Below are 9608 nucleotides of genomic sequence, written 5' to 3'. Positions count from 1 at the left end.
GAACGCCGCCATCGCTTGCCATCGGCTTGGTTTTCACCGGCAACCATGTCTCCCCAACTCGCAGCCGAGACTAGATGATGGATCTCGAGATCCGATCACCAAGCTTCTGGCAGCCACCGCCGACAAAGAAGATGACAACCACCACTGGCTACACCAGCCAGAACAGATCTGCCATGGGTGCTGCCATGTAGTCCACCAGGCCCTCGACGCCGCCGCCGATCTAAAGCCAGATGACATGCCGCCGAAGACCGCATCACGCCGCCGCCCGATCCAGGCCAGCCGCCGCCCGTGGCCCAAGGCAGGGCCGACCACCGCCGCCGTCGAAGCCAACGTCGTCGCTTCTAGATCGGCCGCACCTCGACGCATGTTGGGGCCCCGCCACCCCTGAGACGCGGGAGGGAGGAAGAGCCCCCGAGTCGCCCGAGCGGGGGGCACCGTTTATCTCTTTTAAATCATCTTCAAAGCATGTACATGCGCATGCTCCCAAAAATGTATAATTGCGATGTTTTCTCCATCGTACAGTCATTGTCTGCTAGCTAGCTAGCTTCATGTCATTTTCGGGTCGGTTGGACTGGGAATCCCCTCACCTTGTGATCTCCCCCTCCTCTTAGACCTCATCGCATCATCTTTCATCCTGACCACACCTGTTGATACGTAATTCAAATAGAGGGTAAAATTAGGGCTGGAATATACGGCCAAATGCCATCTCCCGAAACTGAAAGATGCTAAATCCAGGGAGCAGAAGACGCGGCAGGCAGCAACCGCTAGTTGGACAAGTAATCCACTAGTGGCACTTGTAGATTGAGACTGTTAATTGGCCACTCGGAGTAATCAACCAACCCGGAATACTATTTTGAGGTTCTGGTCGTGCCTGGAAACAAGAGCCGTGTTTAAACACTATTTCTACATACATGAGGTAGGTTGTCTGACGTGATAGAGGTCTTTAGTCTCGTAAAGAACCAAAGTGTCGTTGGCAGTCATACATAAAGATGAGGCCATGCCATCGATGTGGGCCAGTACCTCTGGGGCACAAACGAGGAAAGACCGGCAAAGAAACTTCCTGGCACAAACCATGAGTTAATTGAAAAAAGGACGTGTCTAGTGGGCGGCCGGTCGCCCTAGGATCGCTAGCCAGCGGCCACCCGAAAAAGGAAACCACCTGGTCCCCCCTCGAGCGAAAGAGGAAACAGTCCCCCGCTCGCCCACGTGGTCCACCTGGTCCCGCCCGCCCGAACGAAAAAGGGAACCGCCCGCCGCCCGCCCAAATGGTCCACCTGGTCCCCGCCCGTCGGAGCGAAAAAGGCAACTGCCCCGCCCGCCAGCTGGCCGCGGGATCACGTGCACCCTCCTCGCCAAACCATGCCCCGCCCACCAACTGCGCCCTGGCTATCTTCTTCTTCCTCACGAAAGAAGGATCTGCCCAGGTTGCAGAATCCTTCATCGCTAGGAGAGAAGGACAACATGGCGGCTCCCAGGAACAAATAAGAGAAGAGAAGAGGCTTAGAGATCACAAAAAAAGACAATAAAAAAGCAGATCAAAGACCAGGCAGGATCTTCTTCTTCCTCACGAAAGAAGGACCTGCCCAGTTTGCAGGACCTTCATCGCCAGAACAAAAGAACAAGAGAAGAGAAGAGGGCTTAGAAATCAGAGAGAAGACCAGAAAAAGCCAGATCAGAAGAGAGGAGGGACGAAAAAGAAAACCTACCTTTAGGATCCAGAGGTGAGAAGACTTGCCCATCTTCTTCGAGATTCTCTTTTGTATATCTTGCTCCTTGTAGTGATTTCCTTGCACACATCTTTGACTTGTATATTTGGTTGTCAAAAATCAAATGAATCGTGCATAGTGTGTTTGAGGAAAAACTGTGCAACCAGTAGGTTGCTTTCGTGCAACTAAGCCAAATAAGATAGCCAACTGAATGAGTGCTGTGTGCCAACTCAACAGATTATGCAACTCTAAACCTTTTCTTGTGCAACTAACCCAGTTGTAGCATCCAACTATGAGGAGGCACTGTGCAACTGGAAATATAAAAGTGTCAGAACTGTGCAACTTTGGCAAGAACTCATGTATTTGGTTGTCAAAAATCAAATGAATCTTGCATAGTGTGTTTGCGGAAAAACCTTTTTATGCCATGTGTGCAAATAGAAGCCTATATTTGTGCCAACTAAAACATGGATCCAGAACCAACCTTTCCTGCTATGTGTGCAACCAAACAGCCAAGACTAGAAAAGAGATGTGCAAACTAATCATGGATTTTAAAAGCCAACTTTTGCTGTAAATGTGTGCAACCAACACACACCGACATGGATGTATGATGTCTGTTCAAAAATATACATATATTTGTGCAACTAAACATGAATCCAAAGCCAACTTTTGCTGTAAATATGTGCAACTAAAACATGAATCCAAACCAGAAGAAGCACAAAGAAACAATAGTATAAACGAGAGTACAATAGTCTTGTCTCACACAAATAGCAGTAGCGGGAATGGTGTTCTATATACTAAAAGTAAAACATAAAAAAGATGAAAATCTATTTCCTGACATCAGAATCTTATTTCTACTTCCCAAATAGTAGTGTACAATAATTGTAGCTTGAATCATGTGCAGCAAATCTAGATCAGACTCTTTGGCCAAAAGAACCTGTACATCACTGAAAACAAGAAAAAAATGTGAGAAAAAGGAATAAACCAATTACTGGGTTGTATCTGTGCAACCTATTTAGTACAAACTATGCAAGAGACACCAACCTCCAATGCACAACTTATTGTTCCACTTCCAAAACAGCTTCTGGCAGAGGTGAGACTTTTGTAATGGGCTCAACTTATTGTTCAACGTCACCAACCTCCCAGGTGATGCCCTTATCCTACCAGCTTGTGACTATCGTTCTGTATTATCTCCTTCATTACCCTCATCCCCCTGCACAATATCCTGAAGGTGAAAAAAGGTGATTAGTTAACACTGCATAAAAAAATTTGTTCTTCTTCAGAAATCTGGATTAAAAAGGTTAGGATGCCAACACAGTATTATGTTTATTGTGCAACTAGAAATGCTGAGGATGCCAACTAAATAGATACTCTTGTGCAACTAGAAAAAGTCTTGAGTATGTCAACTAGTTAGAAAGTATTGTGCAACTAGAATTGCTGAGGATGCCAACTTATTGCATACTACTGTGCAAGTATAAAGTCTAAGGGTGCCAAAGATACTCTTGGGCAACCCTCAAATTTTTTGGAGATAGGACTAAATTATATACTCTTGTGCAACTAGAAAGGCTGAGGATGTCAACTAGTTGTATACTGTTCCTTGAAACTAGAAATGCTGAGGATGCCAACTAAATGGATGCTCTTGTGCAACTAGAAATCTTGAGGATACCAAGTCAGAAAATACTTATTCCGCACTTGCATGACGAGACAACAAATCATCACACCGTCACCAAACCAAAAACCGAGTTTATAAAAATGATGTTGATGCTGTTGAAAATACTAGATGCACTGAGTTCTGCAGAAAAAGTACTAATCACAACTGTATGAAAATCCAGCTTTGCATTGCAGTTCATGAAGCCATAAAAAATGTCTGCTCTGCTTTTATGACCAGCAAAATTGCACATTCAGGTCAGGCTTCTAGATAAAAAAATGCTGAGGATGTCAACGCAGTTACATAAAAGGCTGAGGATGTCAACTAGTTGGATACTATATGTGAGTAATTAGGTTCCCTTGTGCAACTTGTATTAACAATGTTGCACATGGGCAGAAAAAAATGGCTACTCTTAATATGAAGTTGGCAACTGAAAAATAACAAGTCAATCAAACCAACTAAGTATAAACTCTTGTGCAACTGCACAAGCCTGACTAGCCAATTAGTTTAATTCAAGTAGACCAGTGCGCATAAATGTTTGTGTAAACAACATAATCAACTCGTCGCACCCCATGAAAACCACCCAAAAAATGCACATAAAGATCGCTCAAATCTCGGGCAAAACTCCCACCTCCCAACAAACACCCTCACACAGAAGCACAAACCTCGGCCCCCCTGTGGCAAACTGCACAAACCTGACTAAGTAAAAAAGCCAACTAAGTAGATAATGCCAACTCATGTGATATTGTTGTGGGACTATTTAAAAAGTTAAGACTGCCAACTCCCAAATGGTTCTGGTGCAACTATGAAAGTCGAGGATGCCAACTCGTATGATATTGTTGTGCAACTATTTGAAAAGTTGAGGATACCAACTCCTAATTGATTCTTATGCAACTATAAAAGTTCAGGATGCCAACACCTAGTTGGTTCTTGTGCAACCGTGTAAAAAATCATATCCCAGGTTTCTTTGTGTAGAAAAAATAAAGGAAAAAAGGCGTGGATCTGTCAGTCAGACCTCGACCACCGCCTAGTAGTCGGATGTGGGGTTTTCACCGCTCTAACTACCACTAGCTGTAAGATATGCAACTTTTTCTATCCCGGCCAACTGTCTAGCAGTCGATGGACAACTATCTGGTAGTCGACGTGCAGCTAGCATATTGCTGCTCCGACTCCATGACCGGGACGGGGATGGAGGAGAGTAGCTGGTTAGAGGCAGGGGTTGAGCGGAAAAGTTCACCGGAGATGGGGATTGAAGATGGCGGTTGCTCGACTCCGATGTGGTGGTTCTCCCGCGCAACACCTGGCCACACCAAATCTATCCCCAAAACGCCTTTTTGAAAACTATAATGAACACCTAAACATGCATATCACGAAGAAAAAAAACGTGAAATTTACCTCTCCTCCACGGCCACAATTATCTCCCTTCTACAACCATTTTCACTGCAACAAACCCAAAAACACGCATATGAGATGGAAAAAGCATAAGGAGGGCAAGTGATGCACATGAAATTCCACTAAAAAACACCACGTGATCTTTGAAAAAACTGGACGAACACTTGGCCGGGGATACCACACCAGAAAAAACAAAATCGTAACTGCGTGATGCAGACGCAGTGTACCATTTACATATCATGGCAAAAAAATGGCCTGCCAACTAAATGATCTAGAGCGTGCAAGTGTGCAACTATCCTGCAAATGCAGCCAACTGACGAATGAGCGTGTGCAACTGAAAAATGAAATTAAAAAACAGTCAACTGATTTTAGCATTGCATATTTTTCAATAAAAAAGAGGTACTGAACAGAATTGAGCTCTAATGATCCGAGTAGCAGTTCCAACGAGAGCGGTCGTAACGACAAATGTAGTCTAAGCAAGAAATAGATGAATCAAGTTGCATCTAATACAAATCCATGGAGTTTGAAAAAGTAGGATCCTAAAATCATACCATCAGTGACAAAAAATCTTTAGAACTTCAATTGTTTTTCATTGATTCAACCAGATGAGATCAACATCAACCAAAATCAAGTGGCACTACTAATTATACCAACTAATCTTCACTGAATCTTACTTACAAGAACTAGAAGCCTTTGGTATTCAGCGGACCAACCACTCAGGAGAAAACCATACCTGGCGGCAGCAAGCCTCCACAGAGGATGGGGCTGGAAGCAGTAGTGCACACGCACAACTCCATGAATGAGAACACAGCAGCGACCACCCACACGCATAGGCTTCATTCTCCTTGAAATTTCTTCAGTTCCTCGAACTCAGATGGAGAATAGAACTCAGGACCGCATCTCCCACTTCAGATTCCATAGCTCCATGGATGGGCTCAATTTTTTCTCACTAAATTCCATAGAAGCAAGACACGTACCATAGAGTGAGTGCTTGCTGAAGCATCGTGGATAGGGAAGACACCTTCCGTGAGTAATTAACGAGGCGAGGGGGAGCGCCGTGGCAGAGGACCGATGGCTCGATTCAGAGGAGAAGGCGAGGTGGCGGACGGGGAGACGGCGGCGTGGAGGCGTGGAGGCGTGGCAGCCGAGCTGCCGCGGCCGCCGTGGGCCGCATCGGTCGATGCGAGGTGGGTCGGCGGCGGCGGCGGCGGCCGGCGCAAGTTGGGGCGGGGGCGGCGACAAATGCGAGGGGGATGGGGATGGGGACGCGAGCGGATAGCGACGAGTGCGGACGCGAGTGGTTTTCGCCTCCCACTAAACGCCAGTCGTGTCCGCACCGTACATGGGAGCGCCCCGACCAGGTGCCGCCTGGCGCACACGCACAGCGGTTTCGAGCGAAATCGTGCGGCTAGGAGCCGGCCGCTCGTTTTGGTTAGTTGGCGGCCGGCCATTTTTTAGATTTTAGGTTGAAAAATAGCACGGCATTTAGGGTTGGGTTTCGGAAAGGCATCGGGTTTTCTTTTTCCAAAAATGTCAAAACTGGTACATCCTAATATATTTTTCAAAGGACCTCGATAACTGCCGAACGTTCGGTCTGGGAGAGCCCCAGATCGAACGATTCGTTCGGTCCCGTGGAAGGCATCGACCTAACGCATGCGTTCGGGACGAGAATCACCCAGCCCGAACACCCTACCTCGGGGGCCTAGAGGCCTTTTTGATGGGGGAAAAAAAGCCCAGATTGTGCCAATTTTTACTGTGACAAAAAAAACACACTATTGGATGTGACTAAATAAAGGCTAGATTTTTCCATGCAATGAAAAAAAGTCACAAAATGCTGCAAAAATAAAATAATATGAATGAACAATGAGAACTCTTCCGCTATAATATGAATGAACCAGAAAGATCTTATTTGCAAAGATGTCAAAATGTATGAATTTGCCATGGCAATTTTTGTTGTTTACCCATAAAAAACATGGCAAATGTGCAGTGTGGATGCATATGAATTTGCCATCACTGAAAAAGTCAAAAAAAAAATGTCATGATAGATAGAAAAATGGAAAACAAGATACTACTAAAAGAATCCCAATGGTTTCAACCCAAAAATTGCCATCATCTTTATAAACAAATTTTGCATCTATACCATGATGGCAAGAAAAAAATATGCAATGGCACAAAAAGGAAAAAAATCATGGCAGTTTGCATCTGTACCATAATTTCAAGAAAAATATGGATTAAAAATTTGTGTGCTATTTTTACTATCTAAATTTGCCGAAGCACAAAACAAATAATGCATCATCTATTGTTTAGTAATAATTGCCGTGTTTTCTAAGTATTTTTGCCATGGCAAAATAAAAGTAAAACTTACCATGCTGCATAGAAGTATGTTTGCCATGAGTGACAAAAATTAAAATTGCCATGTAAATTAAATAAATTTTTTATGGGAAATAAAAGGTAAATTTGCCATGGCAATAAAAAGGTTAATTTTGCCATGGTGTAGAAAAATTAATAATTGGCACGCAAAAATAAAAGTAAAAGCTGCCATGTTAACAAAGATCAAATGAATAGTAAATCTTGCCATGGCAATAAAAGTTAAAATTTGCCATGGGAATTTAGGTAAATTTTCCATGTTAATAAAGGTAAATTAACCATAGCAAATAAAAAGTAAAATTTGCCAGGGCAATAAAAGTTAAATATTGCCATGGGGATTTAGGTAAATTTGCCATGTTAATGAAGGTATATTATCCATGGCAAATAAATAGTAAAACTTGCAATGGCAATAATAGTTTGATATTTCCATGGGGATTTAGGTAAATTTGCCATGTTAATAAAAGTCAAATAAATAGTAAAAACTTGCCATGGCAATAAAACTTAGATATTGCCATGGGGATTTAGATAAATTTGCCATGCTAATAAAAGGTAAATTTGCCATGGCAAATAAATAGTAACTTGCCATGGCAATAAAAGTTAAAAAAATTGCCATGGGGATTTAGGTAAACTAGCCATGTTAATAAAGGTAAAATATTTAGCAAAACTTGCCATGGCAATATTTGCTATTTTGTGTTGTTTTTGACAATTTAAAGAATTACAACGACAATTTCAAAAAAATCAAAAGTTGCCATGGCAAGAAAGCAATTAATTTGCCATGATCCGAGAACTAAATTTGCCATGATACGATAACTATATTTGCCATCTTCCAGGAAGCAAGTTTGTTATGATGTGTTAACTAAATTTGCCATGATCAATTAACTAAATGTTTGATGCTTACATGGCAAAAAGTATAAGATTTGTTTCCATGGTCTACCAAAAAACTGTCATGGTAGAAAACAGTAAAAATGCGCCATGATCCAAAAATCAAAAGTTGCCATGGCAAGCAAATATTGTATTTTCATGATACGAGAACTAAAATTTGCAATGATTCGATAAGTATATTTGCCATCTTCCAAGAAAATTTAAGGAAAGTTTTACAGTGAGAGGGCAAATTTAAGAAAAAATGTATAGTGAGACATGGCGATTTTGGAGGCAAAAAATGTACGTAGGAGTTGTAGTTGACAAGATGGAAACTGTGTCTATTCTCGAGGAATATCTTGCTAAATAAGATGTCAAATATATGTCTAATACAATGGTAACTATTTTAAGCAGAACCTCGGGTACACACCAAACTAAACAAACTTCAGTACATAGCTAAGCTAACTACTTTATCACAACTTGACTCGGAAATCAGCTAGGAAAAAATACAACAGAATTTGAGACATGCAAAGTGAATTAGAATCTGATGGTAACGTTCAGGCTGCTTCAAAATTTGAGGAATCCACATATCAGTGCAAGTGCAAAAAGGAGGAAGTAGGGTAAGGTACACAGATTACTGAATAGTTGCCCATGTGTTATTGATGATGGTTACAAACCAAAAGAAACGCCATAATTCTCTGAAGAATAATCTCTTCTTGTCCAGTAAAGCAACACTCACAATTTAGTCTTAATAAGCATGATTTATGCAGGTTTCCATGTAAGGATGGCGTTAGCAGAGTAGAGGCAACAGTATATGCATACCCTCGTAGGAAGGAGACGTTGACCAGGGGAGTCGATCTCTGGCGCCGACGGCCGCCTCGTCACGGGCCGCGTAGTTCGAACCCCATCGTGATTCCCGAGCCCCAGGGACGCTACTAGGTTGGCCATGGTGGTTGTCTTCCCCACGCGCGCCGTCCTTGCGCAAGGTCACCAGAGCCACCCCGCGCCGTTGGACCCTACAAATCCGGCGTCGATTCGCCGGACGAAGAGACCAGCGGATGGCGGCGACCAAGGGCCATATGCACCGGAGTCTAGCGGGCCTCAGCGCCGCTGCCCCCGCCAGCTTCCTCGCACTCCAGGCGCAACCACGCTCTGCATCCGCGCCGTGCCCCAGTCGCCGAGTGCTCGCGCCGCACCACCTCCGTCTGAGCCATATCCTCAGGCGCCCCGTCGGAACGAACTCCCACGGCGTCGGAGCCCCGCTGATCTGCGCTGGCCTGGGAGTCGCCGCCTCCACTCGCTTCATCGTCCTCGGCGAGCCACCACGCACCGCTGACGTCACATCGCGCCTCCACCAGCTTCATCATCCTCCGGCTGTTTCGCCGCCTGCTCTGCCGCGACACAAGGCGAGCTGCGCTCCCCGTCGACGGCTGCTGCTGGCCCGGGGAGCAGCCAGGAGAGGAGTGGATAAGGAGAATGGGGAAAGGCTAGTGTGGTGGAGTGAGAGGATAAGGGAGAGAAGTGCTCGAGCGTTCGGGCGTTGGGGCTACAGCCCGAACGATCGAAAAGGATGACGTGCCACTGGATCTATTCCGTGATTCGTGCTAAGGTATCGTATGGCAGATGCAGCGTTCGGGGCG

General features: G+C 44.5%; 1 long non-coding RNA gene across 3 annotated transcripts; it reads right to left on the bottom strand.

Annotated features, from left to right (window-relative positions):
* Positions 1–2412: 2412 nt before the first annotated feature.
* Positions 2413–9508, bottom strand: LOC125513091. 3 transcript variants are annotated; one of them, XR_007285666.1, is made up of 5 exons: positions 5477–9508; positions 4747–4791; positions 4589–4666; positions 2748–2928; positions 2413–2650 (listed from the first exon to the last, which is right to left on the bottom strand). It is a non-coding gene; the product is annotated as an uncharacterized LOC125513091 (long non-coding RNA). The 3 variants fall into 3 exon arrangements; XR_007285667.1 differs by lacking the exon at positions 4589–4666 and having other exon boundaries at positions 5477–5692; positions 8791–9506; XR_007285665.1 differs by lacking the exon at positions 4589–4666 and having other exon boundaries at positions 5477–9499.
* Between the last annotated feature and the right edge of the window lie 100 nt (positions 9509–9608).

The sequence above is a fragment of the Triticum urartu genome, chromosome 6 (assembly GCF_003073215.2).
Source record: "Triticum urartu cultivar G1812 chromosome 6, Tu2.1, whole genome shotgun sequence".
Classification (NCBI taxonomy): Eukaryota; Viridiplantae; Streptophyta; class Magnoliopsida; order Poales; family Poaceae; genus Triticum; species Triticum urartu.
This window is presented reverse-complemented; position numbering and strand designations above follow the sequence as displayed.